Below are 12,184 nucleotides of genomic sequence, written 5' to 3' on the forward strand. Positions count from 1 at the left end.
TTTTTGTGAAGGTCATTACAAATCTCAAATAAACTATCAGAATGTCATCTATGTGCTTACCTAGATAAGCTTCTGAACAATTTTTGAAACATTTTTCCTCCAGTGAATTAACGAAGATGTCTGCTAGAATACCTACATATCGGTTACCCATTGCAAGACTATAAATTTGTTTCAATTTTGACATTAAATTCAAAGTAATTATATTACACTGCTATTTGAAACATACAAATAAAATCAGTAAGTTTTCTGTCAGATTTTTTAGAGGTATTTAAGTTTTATTTATCATCCTGATAGTTGAAATGGTAGTTTGTTGCATGAGTTGGTAAAATCTAATTAAAACAAGTTTGTATCTTGATCACATTCTAAGCACTTAATTTTAGTTATTGGGTTCTTACTGCAAGGGACAGAGTAATTATTTTGAAAAAGGAATAATTTTTTAAAATTGATCTTCAACAATTTAGCAAAATTTCATAAACACAGTTCATACTATACACAACTGGACGAATTGGATGAAGTAGTTTATGTACCTTGAACTATGAGCACACTTTTGAGGTCTGTGGGTGTGTATAAAGTATTTACTTCCTGCAACAGTCTGAACAAGAGATATGTGTCATCTTTAGCAAATTTAATTTCTTCTTGCAGTGTGGGGGTTGAATCTTGACTCAGTGTTGAAACATTGTTATCCCTAAAAAGTTTGAAATTTTTGTTCAATATTCGTGCTTACTGCTAATAACTAAAGCATTACCCTAGTCTGATTTCATTGTCTTCAATTTTGATATTGTAATATTTTTAATCCACTTATTATCGTTATTAATGAGACCTGGACGCCATGGCGTGTAGTGTTTAACAGTATTTTGAAAATAAATAGCTCAGAAACTTTAATAGGTACTGGAATGAAACTATAGCCATGTAACTAGTATATCATGAACTCTCTGTGAAGCAATTTAAAAACTGTGGAATACATAGTGGAGTTAATTTCAGTGTTATCTTCCATACTGACTTTCATGTAATTTTTATTTAATTTAGGTACACGGTGCTTGCATGCAACTCCAGATAAAAGATAAAAACAAATTTCGTTCATTTAACTATTATTTAGTTGGAACAGTAAACAAGTAGTATTTACCAAAATTGCTGTTCTATGTATTTCAACAAATATTTTTTAGAAGCCAATATATTCTCCTTACAATTTAAGAACATATGTCATTCCCAGCTTAAAATATTTAATGAGGTATTGAAAAATGTCTTTCACTATGTCAACAACCACTATAATATTATTCTTGCAACATAGAAGTTTTTACAGCTTTAATGTTGGATGCGATAATGATACCTAAGAATGCAAAAAACGTTGATTACGGTAAAATAAGGATTTACATGTCATTTTCTTCTCAGTGATAACATGTCAAAACATTCCAACTCCATAATCTTGTTGGTTCTGAGTGTACGTTTCAACTTCTTAGGTTTTCTTTCATTCATTTGTTATTCTGGCCTCCTTTACCAGGCTTTCAGCAGTTATCTTAGCTTCAGGAACACATTGCCTATCCACTTGTAGCAGCCCACTTTTCATATTGTCCCAGCTTTGATGCCTATTCTGCTCATGGGTTTTAATCTGCTTTTTACTCCATCGTTAAAACATATTGTAGTGCCCAACCTACGTTACATACGTCATGGACAACCATTATTTGATGAGTATTTTCAATTTTAATACTGTCAAGATCAATCATAACATTTAGAATCACATTTTTATCAACATTTTCGTCTGAAACATTTGGCATTACATTACATTTAACTGTATTTATAAAAAAGGTGTTTTTTCTAGCACCAAATGTATTTACTCCCAGGTAAAATTATATTAAAATGTACTATTTGACTTTTGAAATCTATTTGTAGCTATAGGTCTTTTCATAGGTAAAACCCATTTAAGTTTACCAATTTTTTAATTCTTATGATAAATAAGAATTTAATAACTATCTTACTCTAAAACATGTCATTGTGATAGTTAAAATGAACATAGAAATTTTTTTGTAGGCTCGAAGTATAAATATTAAGCTTACTCATTTAGTCTGCCTTTCTTTTTGTAAGGATCACAGATTTTTTGGAAAACTGTTTTTGCATGAAGCACATATAAGTTTTCGATTTTTTCATACACAGTCTGACACTGAAGAAGGCTTTAACTTAACATTTCTTCACAATGACTGTCATAGTTAATTGCCACACTTATGTTTAGTAATTTTCTTCTTGCAACTTGATACTTTGTCACACCTTTGGATACTTAGTCTGGTAAAAATCTGACAATCATAAATATGTCTGACTTTCATCAACTGTATTTAAATTTTAATGAAGGATAAAAGCAGCCAACTGGTTGCACAGAGTTTATTGCTTTGATTTGGTTTAATCAGAACAAGCATAGTTACCTTCAATCTTTTATCAATATAGGACAAGAACAAACATTTCAAAATTCAGAAGTATAACATGACATACTAAAGTGGGAATAGATGTTACTTACATATGTTCACATTGCAGGCAGAGATAATGAAGCTATGTGAGCTGAGGTGCTAAAGTCAAATAAATAAAAGTTATACTGAAAAGCCAACATTAAAAGCACAAATATAGCAAGCCACTGTGACTGACATGACTTGAAAAGTTTGTCAGCTGATATGCTTCTGCGTAGAAACACTACAGTGCAAGTCATATATGGGGTGGGTACCATACAGTGCCACAAATTATGGTATAAGTGAACATAATTATAACAAGTAACAATGCTTAGTGACAAGTATAAACATAGGTAATTAATTAAAATTACAGGAACTGCTGCAAAGTGAAGCATCGGTTTACATACACCATCAGTCCAGTGCACAAACCATTAAAGTGTTCAGAGCGAGCAAAATTAAGGTAGTAGGACGAATAATTACTTGGTCATTAACAGTCACAATGTATTGAATGAAAATAGGAGCTTAGAATGCGATCAGGATACAAAATTACTTTCATTGGAAGTTACCAACTTATAAACCAAGCTACCAGTTCAAACAACCATCAGTATCATAGAAAATATCCTACGTGCCTTTAGAAAAAGATATTTCTGACGAACAAAGTACTGATTTCTTTGGGTTACTTGACAATAGTGAAAGACCACTACTCTGAATTTAATGGGTTAAACGTACCAACAACCTTACAATCTTGCAGTGGGTACCCCACTGGCAGGAATTCTTCATTAATTCGACGGAGGAAAAATTTTCTAACTTCATGCAGCTACTTATCTTTGTATTCAGTCGTATTCTATGTACCTAGATGACGTTCGGACCTAATAACGGAACTGATCATTTATTTACAACCGATAATGAACTTCCTGAAAAAGCTAATCTCACCAGTGAACCAGGAAACGAGAATCGTCAACTTCATTAATTAGCTCTCACTCGAACATGATCAACAATAAGATCTCTTTTGACATTTTTCAAAGAAACTAGTTCAGATAAATTTTTACCCTAAAGTTCAACACGTCCCCAACCTCATTAAAGAGACTCCTTTTTGCATTTAGCTTCTTTCTGAAAAATTTGAATTTGAAAGGAATTACAAAGTTCACAATAGTTAATAATGATTACGAATCTTATTCGATAACATTCTCCAAGCTGAAACTAATATGAGAGCCACTACTTCAGGCAATGCTGCTAATAGTGGCAGTAACAGAAGCAAAAAACTTTCCTCAATAACTTAAGTAGTGAACATTTTCTAAAAAAAATCGTCATCTGCTGGAAGAAAGATGTGTATGCAAAGCCACTTTTTTCGCTATCAACAGTTTTTAGAAAACTCTAATTCACAATATGAAATCCTCGATTATCCCTAATTCAGGGATCTATAAAAGAACCTATGATACTTGTCCTGTTTATTGCTCAGGAAAGATTGGGAGAACCATCAGTATCAGATAGAGATAACATTTATAAGCAAGAGAGGGTACTAATGTGCATAACTGATCCTTTGAAGATCATTCGGTTATTACAGGCCACTAACTGAACGGAGTCCATATAGCTACTATGCTTCATAAAGAAAAGAAAGATTATTGACTAGATATACTTGAAGAACTTGAAATTTAGAAGTATATGTTCAGGAATGATATTCTCATTCTTAATGAACGAATACAACTGTTAAACAAAAGTTTATTTAACGGCTGCCTCCCACTATTCCAACTTCCTGACGTAGTATCGTTCTTAGGCTTTACACACAGATCTCAAACATCATTTTCCTACTGTTTTAATTGTTTATGTAGTATTCCACAACTGTTGTTATTACTGTGATAGTTCTGCTAATTTTGAACACTTTTATGCTATCTGTAGTGGGCAGATGGCGTGTATTAACCACTGCTTCAATCCACAGCATTTCTGTGTATTTCATCTGTTATCTATTTCTATGCTTTTTTTATTAAGCTTTGCCTCTTGTTACAGCTTTGTTTACTTATAATATAAGTGTGTTTTTGATTTCTTGTCACTCTACGTTATTTACATCCCACAGTTGGTGCATACTGCGCGGTTTCCGTGTAGTGGCGTAATTAGATTTCTAAACATTCAGTTTAATTTCAGTTCTAGAAGCTAGGTGTACTTGCCATTTAAATGATAGCTTCAGAGGGTAACTTTCACTTATTTGACTTGAGCACTTCGTTTTTTTTTATTAGCTTTATGTGTAATACAAACTTATATAAATAGTTCCTGTTCGATGTTCAGCACGTCTTGTGCTAGTTACGCTTTTTGAAATGTCTGTTATTCTCCTACATTGTTTAAAAAATATTCGTGGGTAACTATACTCATTTTGATGAAGATAGCTTTACCCAGTATCGAAACCAGGTCAATGCAGTAAAATGTGTACAACAGTTTGGCCGTTTTTACCCTTCACTACGGTTGCTGAATGTCAGGCTTGTTCAAAATTTTAAAATTTTTACCAGCCCAAGTATCCAAGGCTGTGACAAATTATATAGACGTAAGAAGCAAATAATTAAACAGAATTATGACAATTAATTATAATACTCACTGCGAAGAAATGGGTTCCTTACCTTGTTTTGTAAAAGATTTCCACAACGTTGATCAGCGTCTGAAACAACCAAAAACTTTCATGTGACTGATGGTACATACTGATTTCCAACAAAATCTATACTTTTGACGAAAGGTAGACAGACTAAATGAACAAGCTAACTATTTGTGCTATGAGCATACACATATATTCTGTTTTTTAATTATAAGATGGATATATTTTGGGAGTTTATTAATGACAGATTATGTAACTATTTTTTTTATCATAGACATAATAAGAAACTGGTTAAGCTAATCTGTTTTTCAAGTGTGAAAAACCTTTTGTTACTGTAGGTCTCAAAAGTCAAGTGTGTGAGACCAAAATGTCATTGAAAGTATGATTGTGCATCTTACGATTGGTCTTGATAGTATAAAAGTGAAAACTCTCGTCAAATAACATTTTCAGAAAAAATTTAGTTAACAGTCAGTTTTCAGTTAATGACCATAAGAAATTGATTAAAATCAATGTCATATTTAAAGAAAATGGAGCCCTCATAAAGAAATTAAATAAGGGCAATATCTTAGTTATTGCCAGTAGAAACGAATATGTAACAAAAACATTACATATATTTTAGGAAAGCAGTGTTTCAGAACTGAGCGAAGACCCACCACATGCATTCAAGAAGAGATTAAACCTCACATTGATGACGATAAGCAGATAATGAGTGTGTTCCATAAGAAAAGCTAGTTAATATGAAGTCATTGGCCATGAAATTGCGTTCACAGAACAAGGTTTATAAATTATTTATGAAATTAAATGAATTAAATTGCTAATGCGGTTCTACGCTGGCTATATGATTTGCTAGTAACATTTGAAAATTTGTGCTCGACCAGGATACGAACCCGGATTTCCTGCCTTACGTGAGCAGTCGTCTTAACCACTTTGGCAATCAGTGAATGGCTCACAGGCATGCATATTTTTAAAATAATTACTCATTCACAATTAGAATCTGGTAATTAAAGTTAAGGGCCTTGTACGCAATCAAGATACAAAATTATTTATAGTCGATATTATGAACTTTCACAGCAATGTACTAGTTCAAACATTCATCAACGTCATATAAAGTAGCGTACGCGTCTTTAAGGAAGATATTTCTGATGAACAAGTTACTGATCCCATTTCTTTGTTACACATAGTAGTGAAAGACAACTACTTTGAATTAAAGGGTAAAATGTACCAGCAGGCTGACAGTGTTGTAATGGGCAACCTATTTGCAGGCATTGTAGCAGACATCTTCATTAATTCACTAGAGGAAAAATTTTTCAAAAATTATTCAACTGCTAGTCTAGGTATTTAATTGAATTATTGATTCGTAAATGACAAACTGATCGTTTACAGACGACCTAATAACGGAACTGATCGTTTATTTAAGATTTTTAATGAATTTAATGAGATAATTAACCTTAAATGTGAAACAGGAAACGAGAATCGTCACCTGAATTATCTAGAACTAACTGTAACTGTAATTAACGATGAGGTATCTTTTGACATTTTCCGGAAAGAAACCATTACGGTCCGAATTTTACCCTACAACTCAACGTATCCTTAGTCTCAGAAAAAAGCCTTTCATTGGTTTGTGTCAACATATTTCATTGTTAAGTACCTGTGTTGAGTACGAGAGTTGATCGGTAATAATGTTGTGAAGTACGCCTCGTTGGTTGATTGGTTAGTTGATTCAGGGGGAGGGGATCAAGTAGCGACATAATCGGTCCCATTGGATTTGGGAAGGCTTGGGAAGAAAGTCGGCCGTGTGCTTTCACAGGAATCATCCCGGCAATCACCTGAAACGATTTAGGGAAATCACAGAAAACCTAAATCAGGATGAAATGATAATTAAATGAAGACCCTAAGCTGCCGACAGGCGTTGATATACGCCAACGGGGACAGTTGAAAATGCGTGCCCCGACCGGGATCTCCTGCTTATATGGCAGTCGCTCTATCCATCTGAGCTACCGAGGACACAAAGAATAGTGTGACTGCAGGCATTTATCCCATGCACGCTGCCTGTGAGACCCAGATTCCCAACTTAACGTCCACACACTACATTCGTAGTGCCCATGCCCGTTACACTCATTACTCACGGCAGACCATCTTACCGAGTGCCATAAGAGCTCGGGCAATGCGTGTGCACCCGCACAGAAGGAGGTCAATAGCCGGTTACCCTTAACTACATCAAGATGGTATCTGTTCTTTCAGACATGTCCGAAAGAACAGATACCATCTTCATATAAATCAGGACGGGTGGAAGGGTTTGAACCGTCGTACTCCCGACTGCGAGTCCAATGCGCCAACCACTGCGTCACCTTGCTTGGTATATGCGTTTCGATGTGGTCTTTTTATCTACAGGTGGGATACAAGAGTGTTAGGGTGTGGCGGTATGAAGAAGATTGAGATTGGCGCTGAATATAAATGAATGGCATTATTGTACCTAATAGGCGAAAACAATATTACTGTTAAATTACAGGTTTAAACACATATCACTAGCTACAGTAGCGATCTTCAAAATTCTTGGATGTAGGTATTTAGAGCGATCTAAATTGTAATGACAACATACAGCAAAAAATGTAGGACAAGCAGATCCATATTGAGGTGAATCTTGACTACGAATGTACTGGACAACAAAACAAAACACTCGTTCAGGCTATTTTTAAGTTTTACTCGTCAGTCCGGGAACCGTACTGCGTCAAATTAATAGAAGACACAATGAGGGGAAACGCTAGCACACTTGGCATAAAAGTTTTCTGGATATGGTACCGCGTCATAAAGTAAAGACTACTGCTGCTTGAGAAAAACCAACGTTTCGGCCACAATTGCCAACGGCTACAGTCATAAGTAGATAAACACAGCCTTGTCGACGAACAGAAGCAAGAGACAGACAAACTGCAGCCAACAGTGCGCTTGCCTTGCGTGAAAATGTCACTGACCGAATAGGCAAACACCATCGCCGCGTTGGGGTGCCGCCTGTCTTCTGTAGTGGTCTAAGGATCCAGGGCGTGCTAGGCTCCACTAAGGACAAGGTGGATGCATTACACACTGCAGGCGTTTACAAGGTGGAATGCGAATGTGGAGAGGCATTCATCGGCGAGACTGGTAGGCCAATAGCAACGCGCGTTCGGGAACACGAGCGCTATATTCGTTTAGGGCAACACAACAAATCTGCAGTGGCAGAGCATCACCAAGACTGCGGAAAAGAAATAAAATTCGGCGAAGCCTGTGTGTTGGCCAAACAGCCAATTACGAGCAAACGCAAAATCAGAGGGACCGTCGAAATACTCAAACACCCTAACAACATGAACAGGGAGGATGCACTCAGGCTTGCCCCATCTTGGCTGCCAGCGATCAGAGCCCATCAGACCGCACTGGTAACACGAGGTACGAGCACCACCGGCGAGAAACTGCCGCCGCGCGGCTGACGTCCAGCAGTTGGTGAACAGAAGCAAACTTCTCATTCGACGGTGACCACCAATCATGGCACGTAACACGAGAGCCAGTAGACAACAAAGGTCACGTTCTCCCTCCACCGCAATAACCTATTAAAATAAAGTTCCCTCACCTTCTTCCTTAAGTGACCAACGAAACTAACTATCTTTTTAAAATTATGACGTAACGGCATGCGCAGTGAACACTAACAACAAAACATAAAGGACACTGCATAGCTAGAACGCACCATTAGACCCAGGAGAACGCCGCTGCAATCTTGGCCGAAACGTTGGTTTTACTCCAGCAGCAGTAGTTTTTACATTATGACGCGGTACCAAACCCAGAAAACTTTTATGTCGACTGACTCTGGCCGCGGAAGCCTACGCAATTATGCTAGCACACTTGTTTAGTCGGTGTTACTTCTGTTGTGTATGCTCCCAGAGAGAGACTTTGTGCATCACGGGGTGCTTTTACTGTAAAAACTCCAGAATACATCATTCCTGACAATATACACTGACGGAAGCATGTTGTTAGTGGATGGCGCTGGAGTAATCGTCCTATGATGTTCCGTACGCGTTCGATTGAAGACAGGTATGGTGATCGAGCAGGCCAAGGCAACTAGTCGACACACTGTAGAGCTGACAATAGCGGTGTGTGGGCGAGCGCTATCTTGTTGGAAAACACCCTCTGGATTGCTGTTAATGAAAGCCGGCACAACGGGCTATAACCACCAGACTGAAGTACAGACTTGTAATCGAGTTGCGAGGGATAACCACGAGAGTGCTCTTGGTGTTATTCCAAATTGCTCCCCTGACGATAACTTCAGCGGTAGGTCCAGTGCGTCTAGCACGTGGAAAAATTGTCTGCAGAACCTCAGCTGGCATCCCAACCAACATACGGCCGTCACCGGCACCGAGGCAGAAACAGCTTTCATCGGAAAACAGAACAGACCTCCACCCTCCTCTCCAGTGAGCTCCCGCTTGACACCACTCAAGTCGCAGAGTTAGTGGAATGCACGTTAGAGGGCGCCTGTCTCGAAAACAGTCGATCTGTAACAGTTCGTTGTGTCACTGTGGTGCCAACTGCCGCAGAGGTTGCTGCTGCAGATGCAGTATGGTGGTCCACACCTACAGGCCGAACACAATGGTGTTCTCTCTTGGTAGTACAACGTGGCCGTCCCGTCGCCGGTCCTCTTGCCACTGTACATTCCCGTGATCACCGCTGCCAGTAATCATGTTCACTGGTTGCGTCCGTGCCAAGTCTTTCTGCAGTACTGCAGAAGGAACACTCAGCTTCTCGTAGCCCTATCACACGACCTCGACCAAACCCACTAAAGTGTTGATAATGGCGTCTTTGTCGCCTTAAAGGCAATCTTGACTAACATCAACTCACCACGGGAGAAAATCGTCGACCCAGCCAGGAGTCGAAACCAGGCCCTAAGGATTGAGATACTGTCGCGCTGACCAGTCAGCTACCGGGGGCGGACTGCAGAGGGCTGACTTAGACTGACATACGAACCAATTAGTATAAAAACCCAGTTAGTCACAATTTTTGACAGTTCCGTTTCATGTGACAATATGAATGTTGAATAATTGTGTAGAATCCCGAAAGTACGCTGTATACAATAGCCATCAATGCATCATAAATACTTGCCTTTGATTTTGAAACTCCATAAGTCACTGAATTACGTGGTTTCTCAATGCAACAGTGGTTCACCGCTTGTGTTTATTGTCGACATCAGCTACTGGTAACGCGAATTTCACTTGTCAAAGACAATTCTGTAAATCAATAGTTCCCACTGGGAGGTCAATCCTTCCTTTCTTTTGACAGAGACTTTTATCCCATTAAGAGAAAGGTAAGGAAATGTAACAGGACATATACATTGATGGCGTATGTGTCACTGATTACTAACGCAGCCAAGAATAAAATATTTACAGTTAGCGTTGTAGCAGGTAGTGATGTTGCTGCTTACACAACATTGTGGCTTCTCTTATTCGAGAAAACTGCCCTATCCATTGAAGCCCACGGTAGAGCACTATCTCGAGGTGAGGAAGTATCATTTCAGGTCTCACAATGTAACCATTTAGCTTACTCGAGAGATCTTTTAGCAGTAATTAAGGCTATCTGATGGATTAATGGCCTTGTACTTTGTACATTTAGAATTCTAAATGGTGGTCTCAGGACGATTATGTTGCCAGAAAAATAAGAAGGTACTCTAGTAACCTTTTCGGTTGCTGTAAACAAAATAAAGGATGGAAGCTACATTGATACCTGCCTAATGAGGAGGAAATTACTTCTAAGATATTCAGAAATAGTAAGTGTAGCTCTGGCACTGTAAACAATAGTGCATTGGGGATTTCTATATCATTGTTACTTAAAAAGATGTTTCACATACCATTATGTATCACAATATTATTCTTGTGAAAGTTGGGAGCAAATTACTGGTGCCGTAAGTCTTTATTACGTTTTATAGTCAAATAAATGTTAAGAAATCCAACGAGTATGAATTTTGTTTTTTTCTTTAAGACATCAGCAAAATGTCGCTCAGTTAGTTTTAAAATCCCATCTATTATCTGATGTTATAAGTACGAGGGTCGTTCAATAAGTATTGACCCACATTTTTTTTAAAAACATCCATTAATATACAAAGACAAACGTCCTTGTTAGTGGTTCACATTTGATGTGTGTGCGCTGGTGAAGTTTCGAACCGTTCTGGCAGATGCCAGAGGCGCAGAACAGAGTGAAAATGGCGACTGCATACCACTCACGTTACAAGCAGCGTGTTGTTATTGAATTCCTGTGTGCAGAAAAAGACACCGTGTTGAACATCGATAAACGTTTGTGTGCAGTGTATGGCGATGCTGCAGTTGACAGGAGTACAGTTGGACGATGGATCTACAGTTATCGATCAGCATTGGAAGTGCGTCTGCAATGATCGAGGCTCTCGGATATTCAAAGAGGTGCTCAAGATGGGTACCACGAATGCTCACAGTGGACCACAAGATTCAATGAAAGGCCATTTCATATGAAATGTTGGAACGTTTTGAGACCGACGGAGACGCCTTTCTGCCACGGACCGTTACGGGAGACAAAAGCTGGGTGCACAAATTTGCGCTGGAAACAAAAAGCTTTTACCAGCAGGGAATACATGCTCTTCGAGAACGTTGGCGTACGGCCATAGAATGTCATGAAGACATGTTGATTTATCCAGAATGAGATTTTCACTCTGCAGCGGAGTGTGCACTGAGGTGAAACTTAGTGGCAGATTGAAACTGTGTGCCGGACCGAGACTCGAACTCGGGACCTTCGTCTTTCGGGGTCAAGTGCTCTACCATCTGAGCTACCCACGCCTGACTCACGCCGCCTCTGCACAGCTTTACTTCTGACAGTACCACGTAGCTGAGCTTCTGTGTATCTTGGAAGTAGAAGACGAAGTACTGGCAGAACTATGTGGTGGTAGCTCAGATGCTAGAGCACTTGCCCCCGAAAAGCAAAGGTCCCGAGTTCGAGTCTCGGTCTGGTACACAGTTTTAATCTGCCAGAAGTTTCACATATTGATGTATATTGTTACCAAATTCTAACTCTTAACAATAAATACTTTCTGAGAAAAAACAGTGTGGGACGTTACGTACTGCACGACCCTCGTAGAGAATTCCGTGTGTTTCATAAGACATGGCTAGACACACACTTTTCATTAATTTTGTTAATGGCT

The 12,184-nt window shown here is 38.4% G+C and overlaps 1 protein-coding gene across 1 annotated transcript in view; it reads left to right on the top strand.

Annotated features, from left to right (window-relative positions):
• The window catches only part of LOC126426442 (uncharacterized), a 45,101-nt gene that overhangs the window by 9,828 nt on the left and 23,089 nt on the right, over nt 1-12,184 (top strand). The gene's annotated exons all lie outside the window — the stretch shown is intronic.

This window comes from Schistocerca serialis, chromosome 11 (genome assembly GCF_023864345.2).
Source record: "Schistocerca serialis cubense isolate TAMUIC-IGC-003099 chromosome 11, iqSchSeri2.2, whole genome shotgun sequence".
NCBI lineage: Eukaryota > Metazoa > Arthropoda > Insecta > Orthoptera > Acrididae > Schistocerca > Schistocerca serialis.